At 39.3% G+C, this 13129-nt stretch overlaps 1 non-coding gene across 1 annotated transcript; it reads left to right on the plus strand.

The window, feature by feature from the left end:
* The first annotated feature begins 12514 nt into the window (after positions 1-12514).
* On the plus strand, positions 12515-12621 carry LOC149022635 (small nucleolar RNA R71). The gene has a single exon (XR_016172608.1). It is a non-coding gene; the product is annotated as a small nucleolar RNA R71 (small nucleolar RNA).
* The last annotated feature ends 508 nt before the right edge of the window (positions 12622-13129 follow it).

A 13129-nucleotide genomic window follows, 5' to 3' on the forward strand; every position in this document is an offset into this window, starting at 1 on the left:
TGTGATCTTCATGATTTGTTATTTCCTCTAATTGTTTCAAGACTTTAAACTTTTCATCTCTTGTTCCTCAATCAAAGGATTAGTAATCTCTTTTGTGTTGTATTGATCTACTCTTACTATGTTTTATTCTTTATGATTGAGACTTAGAAGAAGATGCCGCATTCTTGCAACCATCCCTTCTACAATCTCCTGTCATTCTTATGGTTTTATGATCTTCATATTGATCTTTGCCATGATCCTTGTGAAGTCTTCATGAAACCATGATCATACTTTTGATTTGATTTCAAAGCATGTTAGATTTATTCCTTGTTTCTTATAAAAGACTTATTGTTAATTTTTTTCCGAAGATTTTGGGAGAAGAAAGATCAAGATAAAAGCAATGTCCTCCATCTCTTTAGAAGCCTAGTACTCTCCCAATTTCGAGGACGAAATTATTTTAAGGGGGGGAGAATGTAACATCCAGCCCAAACCTAGCCCAGACACCCTATTTATTTTGGGATAAAGAAAGACTTGTTCAATGTTAGACCTTAAAATTGGACCTTAATTTCAATATTATTATCTTTGAAAACCTTAAGAAGCCATGTCAGACCTTTCCCTTAGGGTAGATCTGTAATGTCTGGCCTTATACTAACCTTGACCCGGCCCGGGACCTGTTATGTTTGTAGGTCCGAACACCCAAAGTGGGGGAAATGAGACTTGTGGACCCTTTTGGTAGAAGACATGGTGTTTCACCCGAACCCATGGGCATTGACAATGATACCTCTGGTTTGAATACATTGTCAGTGTTTAAGGAAAGTCTGCGCATCGGAGAAGATTAATCTAGTTGAAGTACCTAATGACCTCCTGTGCACAATCCGAAGGTATTCTCCGAAACTAGACTTCTTGATTGAATTGTAGAAGAAAACCTCACTCAAATTGACCTTGTATAGCCTTTCAAAACCCTACTTGAAGTTGCTGAACTAAACATGTCTTTCTGCTGAGAAACATTTTGGTCGATCCTTTTGGTCGATACCATTGACCAAGGACCATCGACCAAAGTTCCCCAGTCAGCCAAGTTAATGATTCCATGGAATATTCCCATTCTATTTATTATAACCTCGAGCCTTGAGCCCTATTGCATTCGTTTTCTCACCTGAAAACGTGTGTTTATCATTGATTCTTGTCTACATCTTCAACACCATGGTATGAATCACCATTCCACTCTCTATCCTACCATTTTCTATTCTTTTCTATTCCTATCTTGCTGATGAGACATTGGAGATGGTGCTGCAACCTTGCAACCACCACTCCAAGTGTCTACACATGACTAACCTATGATCTTCTTAGCCATCCATTGATGCTATGCCTCCATCTCATGCCTAGTATATGTGTTTCTTGATTTTCCTCTCAACATCATGCCATTTTGTACCAAACTGAGTTGTATGGTATGTTATGTTCATGTCTATCACTGTTATATGATTCCAATCGAATTTCTATTAGTTCCCCTAGCTATTACATGCCATTTCCTTGTCAATGCAATCAATTCTAACTCATGCCATGATGTTTGTCACTTGAACTTGTTAGCTCAATTTGGGGCTTTTTGTTTGGATCATTGGATTGGGTTAATTTCTTGACTTATAGTGTCCTACTACTGTTGTTAAGCATTCCTCCAAGTTTCAGATTGATCCAAACACCGGAAAACCAATTTCGGATGAAATCCCCCAAAATCCACTATTCTGTCCTGAAGAGAATTTTGGTAGATCCTTTTGGTCCATACCATCGACCAAGGACCATCGACCAAAGTTGTTGTTGACAGCTACCTTGGCCAGTTTTGATCCAATTGACATCCGATCTTCCCGACTTCTTCTCTAACTTATTATTGATTTTGTTTAGGTCTTAACAATTCTTTTGGACTAATTCTTGGTATTCTCAATTCATCATCAACTCAACCTAAGGTAAGGATGGTTATCTCCATAAACATATAGATCATCAACTTATGATTCATGTTCTTATTTATGAATAGAATCTCTTGATTACTTTTAATCTTTATAAGACTGCTATATATGTGTTAGAACAGTAGTATTGAAATCTTTATACTCTTGTCATGGTACATTACTATTCTTGTTTACTTATGTCTATGATGATTCATTTCAATATCATGATTTAACTTGTATTATGAAGATGTATTGGATGCATGAGAAGTGATGAACTTGAATATGTGATTGCCTACGTCTAACTTGGGATTGGGGAGTGTCTTATTGACGCTTCTGTCCTTGGGCACCAGAGGGAATAGTATGGGATGTTCTCCGAAGGTGCCTATCGACTCTTTCCCGGGTTATTGGATGACATACATAGGACTGTCTAGTTCTTTGGCTAGGATGTCCTTGTCGTATCAGATACGAATCGGAAGGGCATTGAGACCGAACGACCCGTGGTAGGAGTGGGGATTTGTGGGCACTCAAGACCGGTAACCAACCCGTGAGAGGTCGTGAATCTCATTGTGGGAGCCATTTATTGGGTAGGGTTGCAAATGGATAGACTTGGGCTCACAGGCACTCAAGACCGGTAACCAACCCGTGAGAGGATGTGACAGCTTCCCGTTTACTATTTGTGGATGACCAATAGGGTTGATGAGTCCGTAATCCGGGATTATGCTAATTCTTGTGTGAAGGATACCGGAAAGGATCGCCGGGGGCAAGGAATGGACGTATCTGGATCTGAGATGATATGACTGAGTAGATGACTTGCATTGGGTTAGGCTTTACTGTGACATGCGCCAGTACTTATACCAAATGGTGATGTGAGAGAGCGGTGACCGATCCCCTTACCATGGTTTTTGAAATGACTTTACTGATATTCCCCTGGCATTCCCAAGATATGGATTGGGAGAGTGACTGACGACCCAGAGAAGTATGGTGCTATGACTTAAAGCATGTCTACCCTAGAGACCAGCATTCATAGAGTTAGAACCATACTTGCATCATGTGTTCTATATCATATTGCATCATATTACGGCTTGTATCATATGGTTTATATTTTATGTAATGACTACCTTACTGAATTCTTTTGAACTCACTCCTTTTTGCAACATATTTTGTTAGACTTTTTTACAGGTACTACCACGGTTGACTGTGGCAGTCAACCCTCTGGAGGCCGAGTTGAAGACTTGTATCATACTGGTGGCGATGAACCAGTTGATAAAGACGAGTAGACCGAGATCGGGACTTCTTTGTAGCAATTTAGTTTTATATTTGTGTGCTAGGGACGGGATGTCGCCTCATTCCCTTTTTAACTTTTCTTTTGAATTGTCGGGACTATTGCTTAGTTGTTTCACTTGTTATTTGGTGAATCGGTTGTAACCTTTACTTTTAGTCGTATCATCTTCCGCTAATATTATAGGATGGGTTTCCTCCCTCTTTTTCACACTTGATTGTTTATCCTAATTGAATCATTCTCGCACTCTGATGTTATTTGTGAATCCTGCTGAGATCTTTCTCGACTTTTATTATTTAATTATTTGGATACAAGGAATTGTTTTTGCTTTTGATTATATCATTGTGCTAAGTAACTATGATTGTTCCTAAACTTGATCGGCGGGACTGTAATTCACTCCCCGGGTAATCCAGATAGGGTATCCCCTTGGTGGATTTAGGGCGGGATGTGACACCCATTGCCAACCGAGGATGAGTGATTTGAGACCTACCCAAAGAAGTATAGTGCTATGACTTAAAGCATGTCTTCCTATAGAGACCAGCATACATAGAGTAAGATTCAACATGCATTGCCTTTTTCATATCACATTGCATCATGTTATGAATTGCTATCATGTTATTTATGTTGTTGTGGAATAACTTGCCTTGCTGAGTTATTTTGAACTCACTCCTTTTTTTGCAAATATCTTTTGTTAAATTATTCTACAGGTGTTGATTACAATGACAGCCAGTATGAAGAAGCGCAAGCTGAAGAAGCATACTTCACGCAAGGTGTTGGTGGTTACAAATATCTCGGTGGTGATCCCTCATGTGATCATGCTACATATCATGATTAGCCTAACCATGGAGTGGAAGCGGTCGTGCTTGATTTATGAAGTTTATACTTATAAAGATGTTCTTTATAAAGTAGAAGATACTTTAGTTTAGTTTAATTATTTCTTCCCTTACTTTCTTTTGGAAACAGTTGTTATTCTCCTCTTGACTTTTGAAATACATTCCGCTGTAACTGTGGAGTGAGATTCCGTCTCACTCTGCCCTTTTTGATTATATACATATTTGGTATCATTTTTCGCACTCTGATTATATTGTCATTCTCTTTTCTTATCTTGATCTCTTGTTTATATTTGATGCGTCCAAAATCTGCTCAGCCCTTAGATCTCCTAAGAATGACCTGCAAAATAAAGCGTCAGATGTGGCCCGAGCACTGGGATCGGGAGTCCACCTCCGAAGGCTAAGTTAGTTGATGAACTTAATCACAAACGGCTCTGCTAGAACACAGAGCTAAGGAATGAATAACAAGAATCCGATTCAGATAGTAAGCATCTGAGTGTTTTCGTCCGTCCTTCCCTTTGTGGGGAGGTAATGTCTTATATAGAGTGTACCTTCGAATCTTCTTCGTTGGATGTATTTGAGCTTTCTTCGGGTAGTCATTGGATCTTAATAGATAGATCCGTTGAGCGATAGACTTCTACTAGTTTGGACTAGTAGAGGATTCCTAGGATAACCCGACTGTTATCTGAAGGTTATCCATATGATAGTGATGAGTGACAGCCGCCGAATTTTGCTAGCCGTCATTAGTTTAATTAACCTACTCCAAAAGTATCGGATTAGGGCGTGCTTGTGGCTGATTTAGTTTTCTTCCTCCGCAAGCTACCTCATGGACCCGGCTCACTTAGAAGCTAGTTGATTCCCTTCATCCCGACCGGAGTCGAGGGTCGAACAAAGAATGAACCAAGTTCGATCATATTTTCTCTTTATCACGAGCCCCCCAGACCCAGCGTTCGGTCAAGTAATAGTCATTTCACATTTAATGCGGTTGTGTCGCTTTTTCCTCAAGCATTGTGAGGGTGCCACCACAATGGCTCACGCAATCAAAACGACTGTTTCTGAACACCTGTTTTGGATTCGTGAGTTTAAACTTTCGAACCGTCTTCAAATCTCGATCGTTGATGCCGAATTAATCTCAATCGTTTACGTCTTCGAACACTCGTGCGAGTGCTTAAAAGCGGTTCGTTGTCTTTGTAGGTTTCATTCTTCTTGTCTGGGATTTTGAAACCTCGTCGTCCTCTTCGCACCTTTACGATTCTCTCATTCTTGAGCTCTCTACCTCAGTGATTCAGTAAGTTTACAGATCCCTTTGCAAAGTTTACTTTCTGTCTCCAAGTTTCTTTTTCTCTAGAAACCACCATTAGACCTTTTAGTAATGGAAGATAGCAGGGTTTCTTCTGAGATTTCCCCTGTGCCTAGCGCCGGTAAAAGTGATATTGGCGATGAGACCTTTGTTTCTCTTCCCTTCGAGCAGTCGGATAATGATAATAAAACCCTAACTGGTCTCTGGCGTGACTTCGTAGAAGTTAGCCAAAAAAGAGTAGAAGAAAAAACTGAGACTTCTTCCGCTCTTCCTGAGTCTGGACCATCCATGACTCCTAAGGTGACTGCCGAGTCTTCTGGGCAATCAAGACAATCTACCAAATCCGATGGTGGACCTAATTCTGTTGCTTCCTCTTATAATAAGGAAAATCTTCCTTTAGCTGTCCAGGGTTTTGACTTTCCATCTTAGGGCTTCCAAATCTGATGAGAGAAACGACTCGACCTTCCGGGTGAGTTTTCCCTGTATATAGATGCACTGGAAAGCAGAGTTCGCTTTCCTTTCTTCAATCCATTGTTTGCAGCCATTCTGAATCATTGGGACATTTGTCCCGGAATGTTTCTTCCCAATAGCTGGCGTCTCATCGTCGGCTTCCTGGGTTTGTGCTTTGAACTTGGCATCACACCTTCTCTTCCTCTTTTTGTAAATTTTCATGTTCTTTCTATTTCCCATCCTCCCGGTTGGGTTGTGCTTTCCAAGCACAATAAACTGGAGCTTGACTGGACGGGTAACATTCTTGCCAAAGGAACCTGCCCTTCCAATCATAAAGGATGGCGTAAGCGGTATTTTTTTGCTGAGTGCCTCAATCAGATCTTAACTTTCCGATTGCCTAGAAGCAATACTGTCACATCCACCCAGCCGGTATCCTATCTGGCATACCCGGGATGTGATCCACAGCCCGAAGATCCAGATCGAGCGGCCATGCCTCCCACATACACGATAACATAATCATGAACAATATAATCAATGTATAAAGTAAGCAATAAATAGATCAAATGAATAAGAAAAGATAATTAATCAGAGTGCGGAAATATTAAGTATCAACTTCACATAGAGATAATCTCAAAGAGAAAGAGTGATCAGAAGTCACTCCTTCAACAATAGCGGAAAAGTGGTTAATTAAGCTTAAATACAATCCGTGTCAAGAATAAATCCATAAGAGTTAGAGATAAAATATCCAAGTGATTACAGTCATCCAGGGAAATGGGGCCTACACATAGGTTTCTTCTATCCTAGTGATTACTTCTTCATAAGTGTGGATGAAGTGAACCCAACGTGGGCGCTCCCTCACTAAGGTGGGGTTAACCCTGGTACAAACCATAATCCTCCTCGGCACAGCAATCCTGACTCTTAGCGTAGCCATCACCCGAAGGTTAGTATGCGGGATCATAGCTCGGGTCGTAGGATGCACCATCAAAATCTTCTATACTTGCAAGATAATCTAACAAATTGCACAAATGAATGAGTCCAAAAGAACTCAGCAAGGCAAGTCGTTTCATAATACACAGTTCATTCGATACAGTCACAGTATGATGCAATATGATATGAGACAATGATGAAAATATGATTCTAATCTTAAGTAGTCTAGTCTCTAAGGTAGACATGCTTTAAGCCATAGCACCATACTTCTTTGGGTCGTCTATCACTCCCCCTCAATCATAAGATATCTTGGGTCTGCCGTGGTAATTGGGTAAGGTCCTCATCAAGCCATGGTTGGGGATTTAGTCACCACTCTCTCACATCACCATTGGTATAAGTATTGGCGCATGTCACGGCAAAGCCTAGCCCGATGCAAGTCATCTACTCAGTCATATCATGTCAAATCCGGATACTTTCCCTATGGCACCGACCAACTCGGACCACAGACTCATCAACCCTATTGGTCATCCAAAAATGGTAAATGGGAAGCTCTCACATCCTCTCACGGGTTGGTTACCGGTCTTGAGCGCCCGTGAGCCCAGGTCTATCCATTTGCAACCCTACCAATAAATGGCCCCTTTCGGGTATTCGCAGTATGGTTTAAGTCCTCTCACGGAGTGGATACCGGTCTTGAGCGCCCATCAACCATACTCTACCATGGGTCGTTCGGTCTCAATACCCTCCGATTCGGGTCTGATACAACAAGGATAATCCTAACCATACACCTAGACAATCCTATACATGTAATCCAACAACCTGGGAAAGCGTCGACGAACACCTTCGGAGAATATCCCATGCTACTCCCTCCGATGTCCAAGGACAAAAGTTTTGAAATGACACTTCCCAATCCCAAGTCATACGTAGTCAATCACAAACTCAATCTCATCATATCATATTAAATCAATGATTCATCATATAAACAAGACACATCATAACATGATTGATCATATATAAAATCATAAAGTACAATTGAACATGATATTCTAAATGATAGGTAACATTCTACTACAAATAAGAAAGCATATAATAGTCATGTATGGTAAAAGAATACATATAGGAACATAACCATTAAGTTCTCATAATGTAAGTATGTTGATATAATTAACATTCTTGAGTTAACGACCGTCCTTACCTTAATCGAGTTGTAAATAAATTCAATGATCACCAAGAATGGTCCAAAAAATCAGTGTTGGTACCCTAGACAACATACAAGTAGCATTAGAGAAGAAAGCAATCGAATCAGAGGTTAAATGAATCAATTCGGCTGAGTACAGGGGTGATCTCATATCTTGGTTGACTGGTTGGTCGACTGTCAGTTGACCAAGACTTGTTATCCTCAGGGCAGAATTGAAACTTGGTCCGAAACTGACCTTCCGGTGCTCCGATCGACACGAAATTTGGAGGGCATGTTTATAACAGTAAGATGATGCTACACACTAATTTCCATGATGATCCAACAGTCCAATCAAAAATGCCCAATTAGAAATGTTAGGTTCTATATGATAATTATCAAGAATCAAATTGGAATTGATTGAAATTGTAAAGGATGATGGGAATCAATCAAGTGAATGTTAAGAATCAAGTTAGAAACTTAATTTCATAATACTCTAAGCTTAACATGCATCTACATATCAGTTTTGAATCAAGAATAGGTTAATATTGAAAAGAATCAAGTTAATGAAGTGCAAGTAATCTCAATGGGATCATAACATAGCATGAGTGGGAGAGGATCAAGGAATTGAAAAGGGGGAAACTCATGGTTAAGTGTTTGCAAGGTTGCAGCACTTCAACCATGGTCTCAAGATCATAGATTGATAGAAAATGAATAGATTAGAAGAAGAATAGAAGGAATCATTGATAAGCATGCATTTACCATTATTTATTTGATTTAATTCCCCATACTTATTTAATTAAAGAGACCTAATTGAGTATTTTTGTGTATTTTTCAGGAATAAGGTGATTTTGGTTATTAGAGATAATATGGAGTAAAGTTGGCAAATATTTTAGATATTGGTGGATTTTAAATCATGGCATTCAATCTTGCTGCTCAAGAAATCATGAAAAGTGACATCTTAGCCAAATTGGAAATAGGTAGAGGTCTAAGGAACTATGAATATGTGAAGATCTTTGGGATTTCGAATCCCCAATGCTTTTCTTTAACCGATATAACTCTACACTTCAAAGCAAATTAGGGATGGTCTTCCTAGGTATGCCCTATCTTCGCAAGACTAACGTCACTCGCGGAAGCTTGGCACGCTGAGTTCGCTGAGCTATAGAACATCTTTGGACAAACTCAAACACAATTAACTAGAAGAGATAGAACAATCAAATTAATGAAATAAGCATAGTTCATCTACATCCCAAAGAAAAGGAACTAGCTACTCATTATCACAAAGTTCATAAGAAAAATAAAGATGAAACATAGGAGGAGAGAGAGAGATGTGGTCTTCTTCTTCAGCAATGAGAGAGATGAGAGCCGCATTCGCCGTCTTCCTTTCTTCTCTGTGGCTGGCTTCTTTTTTATGTCTCCCGCACACAATGAATCCCCTCTCTTTACCCATAGATTCGAACTTTATTCTTTCGGAATTTGGAAAAACTCAAAACTATAAAGTTGTAGATATTTTTAATATCGTTCCATAGTATCTTGAATCATTGAAATCCAAGCTTATATGAGAGAGATATGCCCAAAATACTGAAGGTAGGTCTGTTTACTCGATTTTCAGATTTATTACCAATTTGGTTCCTTAGACCTCCACCTATTTCCAATTTGGCTAAGATCTCACTTTTCATGATTTCTTGAGCAGCAAGATTGAGTGCCATGATTTAAAATCCACCAATATCTAAAATATTTGCCAACTTTACTCCATATTATCTCTAATAACCAAAATCACCTTATTCCTGAAAAATACACAAAAATACTCAATTAGGTCTCTTTAATTAAATAAGTATGGGGAATTAAATCAAATAAATAATGGTAAATGCATGCTTATCAAATACCCCCACACTTGAGTGTTTGCTAATCCTCGAGCAAAACAAAACAATAAAAGTAATACAGAAAATAAAGAAAGAAAAACCTAACTCACTTTCGTAGGAATCACGGTTGTACTTAGCATGTGTAACAAACCTTTAAATCCCTAGGTTACCCTAGTGGACGAGTTGCGTCTCATGAGTGTTTGCAGAGAATATACACACAAAATTCTTAAGTGCTCTTCTAATTATTCTGGCAGTAGTAAGAGTAGAAAGATAGATTCCAAGACAAAGACACTCCACTAATGATTAAAGGGAATATAGGCACCCCCACACTTAAGCTCTTACACCCTCTCTTGAGTCTAGCTCTAGGCAAACAATTCAATCGAGAAGTCTCTTTTTATCTTCAGTCTACCAGTCTACCCTCAGATAAGACTAAACTAGGTACCAAATAATACCAAGAACTCAAGATCTAAGCAACATTGACCTTCTTAGACATTTCTCCTTGATAAGCACATTAATTCACTTCTTTCTTTTATGGTCACAGTTCTAGTCCATGCAATGTCTTGCCTCTTAAGCTTTCTAGATGGCCTATGTAATGAGTGTTGGGTCAGCCGCTCTCAAGCCAGATGGCCTTAAGGGACTAGGTGTAGAATACCCCTCGAACTTACTTACTCAAGCCAACTAGGCTACAGGCCAAGACTGGACCAAAGACACCCCAACTGTTTGACGCGAGCCATGATGTTGGTGACACCGAGACCCGGTTACTAAGAAGGAGGTCTAACCTTTAAACTTCAGGCTTTTTTTTTTCTTTCTTTTTTTCTTTCTTTTTTCTTTTTTTCACATTATACTTCAATTCACTTCACATTTAAATAGTCTAAAATCAGTCCCAACTTGTCACCATAAGCACAAGGCAACACAAGATAACTAGATGGTCAAACCTTTTGGACTACCTGGAATTCCTATTTTCCGATTCAACCTCGGTCTCAAAATGTAAAACCCATTACTATTCTCTCAAGAGGGTGTTCATTACATCAGATGGGATTTCTAAAACACTTAAACTCTCATTTTGTATCTAAGCAAGGAATTAAAACATTTATCTTACCAAAGCCAGAAAAAATTGGGCACTTTTTATCTTTGTGACAATGCTCTACCAACTATCAACAAGTCTTACTCGAGTCGACACCCCCCACACTTAAATTATACAATGACTTCAGTGCATGCAAGATATATAAAAAAATGATAGAAAAAAATAGAGGAAAGAGTTTACCCGATGTTTGAAATCATGATAGAGCACGCAATAGTAAAACCTAACAACAAACAAAGAAAAGAGAAGAAAAAGAACAAGAAATAACATCTATACAAATGGGTTGCCTCCCATTAAGCGCTAAGTTTAGAGTCTTCAGCCAGACTCAGTAAGAAGCAACCAATGGAGGTGGAAGCTCAAATCTAAATGTGAATGGTGACTGCTCCAAAGAAGTGGAAGAATCCAACAATGTGTTGACTTCCTCAATATTTAGGTTATATTCCCCAAATGGCAAGTAATGTTGTAGGGGATCATCAATAAGAATGTTTAGAATATAATCAACCACTACCTCATCAATAAAGTTAATTCGCAAAGCAATCTTCATCTCTATTTGGGCTTAAAGATACATTCTTTATAGAATCTGGAATTGAGGACTCAAGAGCTTCAGGGAAGGGGGCTTTGGGAGTGTAAGATTCAGGAGTAGGACCCTCTACAATCAGAATGTGCAACCCCTTACAAGGAAATTGATGGGAAATACTCACAGGTGGTGTTTCTTTATTAGGCTTGTGTGCATCATTGCCAGTCTCATGTGTCAAATCAACCTCTTCTCGACTCTCAAGATCAATGGGCAATGGCTTAGGAGTAGGCAAAGGTGCATAATATTCTTTCCCACTGCATGTCACAACAAAGATTGCTTGGACTTGTTCTTTCCTATACCCAATTTGATGATTAGGGTTACCTATTGGTTGACTAGGTAACTGACCAACCTCCCTCCTACTGATGACATCAACTAGTTGATCAAGTTGGGTTTTCAATTTGTTAATGGATTGAGAATGAGAATGTAACAATTGAGTGTTTTGCTCTAGTCCACTAAGCGCCTTTAGTACCTTATCCTCAAATAATGAATTATGTGAGGGTTGTGGAGATGATGGTTGCTCATTCCTATAGGCATTTTGTTGCATATTAAATGGAGGGGGCCTATAAGTTATTTGATTAGAGGGATTGTGCATTGAGTTTCGCCATGAAAAATTGGGGTGGTTTTGACATCCTGGGTTGTAGGTATTGGAATATGGATCATTACCCAATTTAGAGACTCCTTGGGCCAAATGTGCATGCTCCTTAAGAAACTCAGGGTATTGTGTAGCCAAATAGCACTCACTGACATGATGGGATATGCTAGAACATAAAGCACATGCTTCAATCTGATTAGGTGGAGAGGAACTTGTAAGAAGTGGAGATGGGGTTTGTTGTCCTAATGACAAGAGATAATCCAATTTCTTAGATAGCAAATCAACCTTAGCACTCATCTCAACAGTAGGATTGATCTCATAGAGACCGCTCCTCTTTGGTTGCCCAATGGATGGAATCTCAATCCTAGCTGCTGAAGCATGGTGTTGGGAGTTTTCACTAAGGATCTCAAAAAGTTCCCATGCCTCATTCTCATTCTTGTGCATGAAAGTTCCACCACAGGAAGAATCAACCATTTGCCTATGTCGGTCTTTAAGGCCATCATAAAAGCATTGAACCAATTTCCATTTAGGAATAGCATGGTGGGGGCACTTTCTAGGTAATTCTTTTAGTCTTTCCCAAGCCTCATGAAATTGTTCTCCTTCTTGTTGGGAAAAACTCGTTATCGCTCTCCTAATGCTATTGGTACGGCCAATGGGGAAGAACTTTTTAAGGAACTCCTGTTGCATCTCTACCCAAGTGGAAATTTTAACATTGTCCAAAAAATGAAGCCAATGCTTAGCTTTATCTTTAAGGAAGAATGGTAAAAGAAGTAGCCTTAAAGCATCAACTGATAGGTTTTGAATTTTAACCGTGGAGGACACCTCTAAAAACTCATCTAAATGCTTATAAGGCTCTTCATTGACAAGTCCATAAAAAGATGGTAGCATTTGAATCATACTAGATTTTATCTCATATTGAGCCGCCTCTATGTTAGGCAACTTAATACAAGAAATCGGAGTATATATCGTAGGAATGAAATGCTCACTCAAGGGCCTCATTGGATGCTCATAGTTTGCCATGGTTCTTTGCCTTCTAAGGTTAGCCAAAGTCTCTTCTAACTCTAAGTCAAGTGGAGTCAACTCAGGGTTTAGGGACCGACGACCATGCATACACACAGAAGAATAAAAAAAAGAATAAGCTAAATAA

Source organism: Hakea prostrata, chromosome 3, assembly GCF_041222555.1.
Source record: "Hakea prostrata isolate BN-2017 chromosome 3, UWA_Hpros_2, whole genome shotgun sequence".
Lineage (NCBI taxonomy): Eukaryota > Viridiplantae > Streptophyta > Magnoliopsida > Proteales > Proteaceae > Hakea > Hakea prostrata.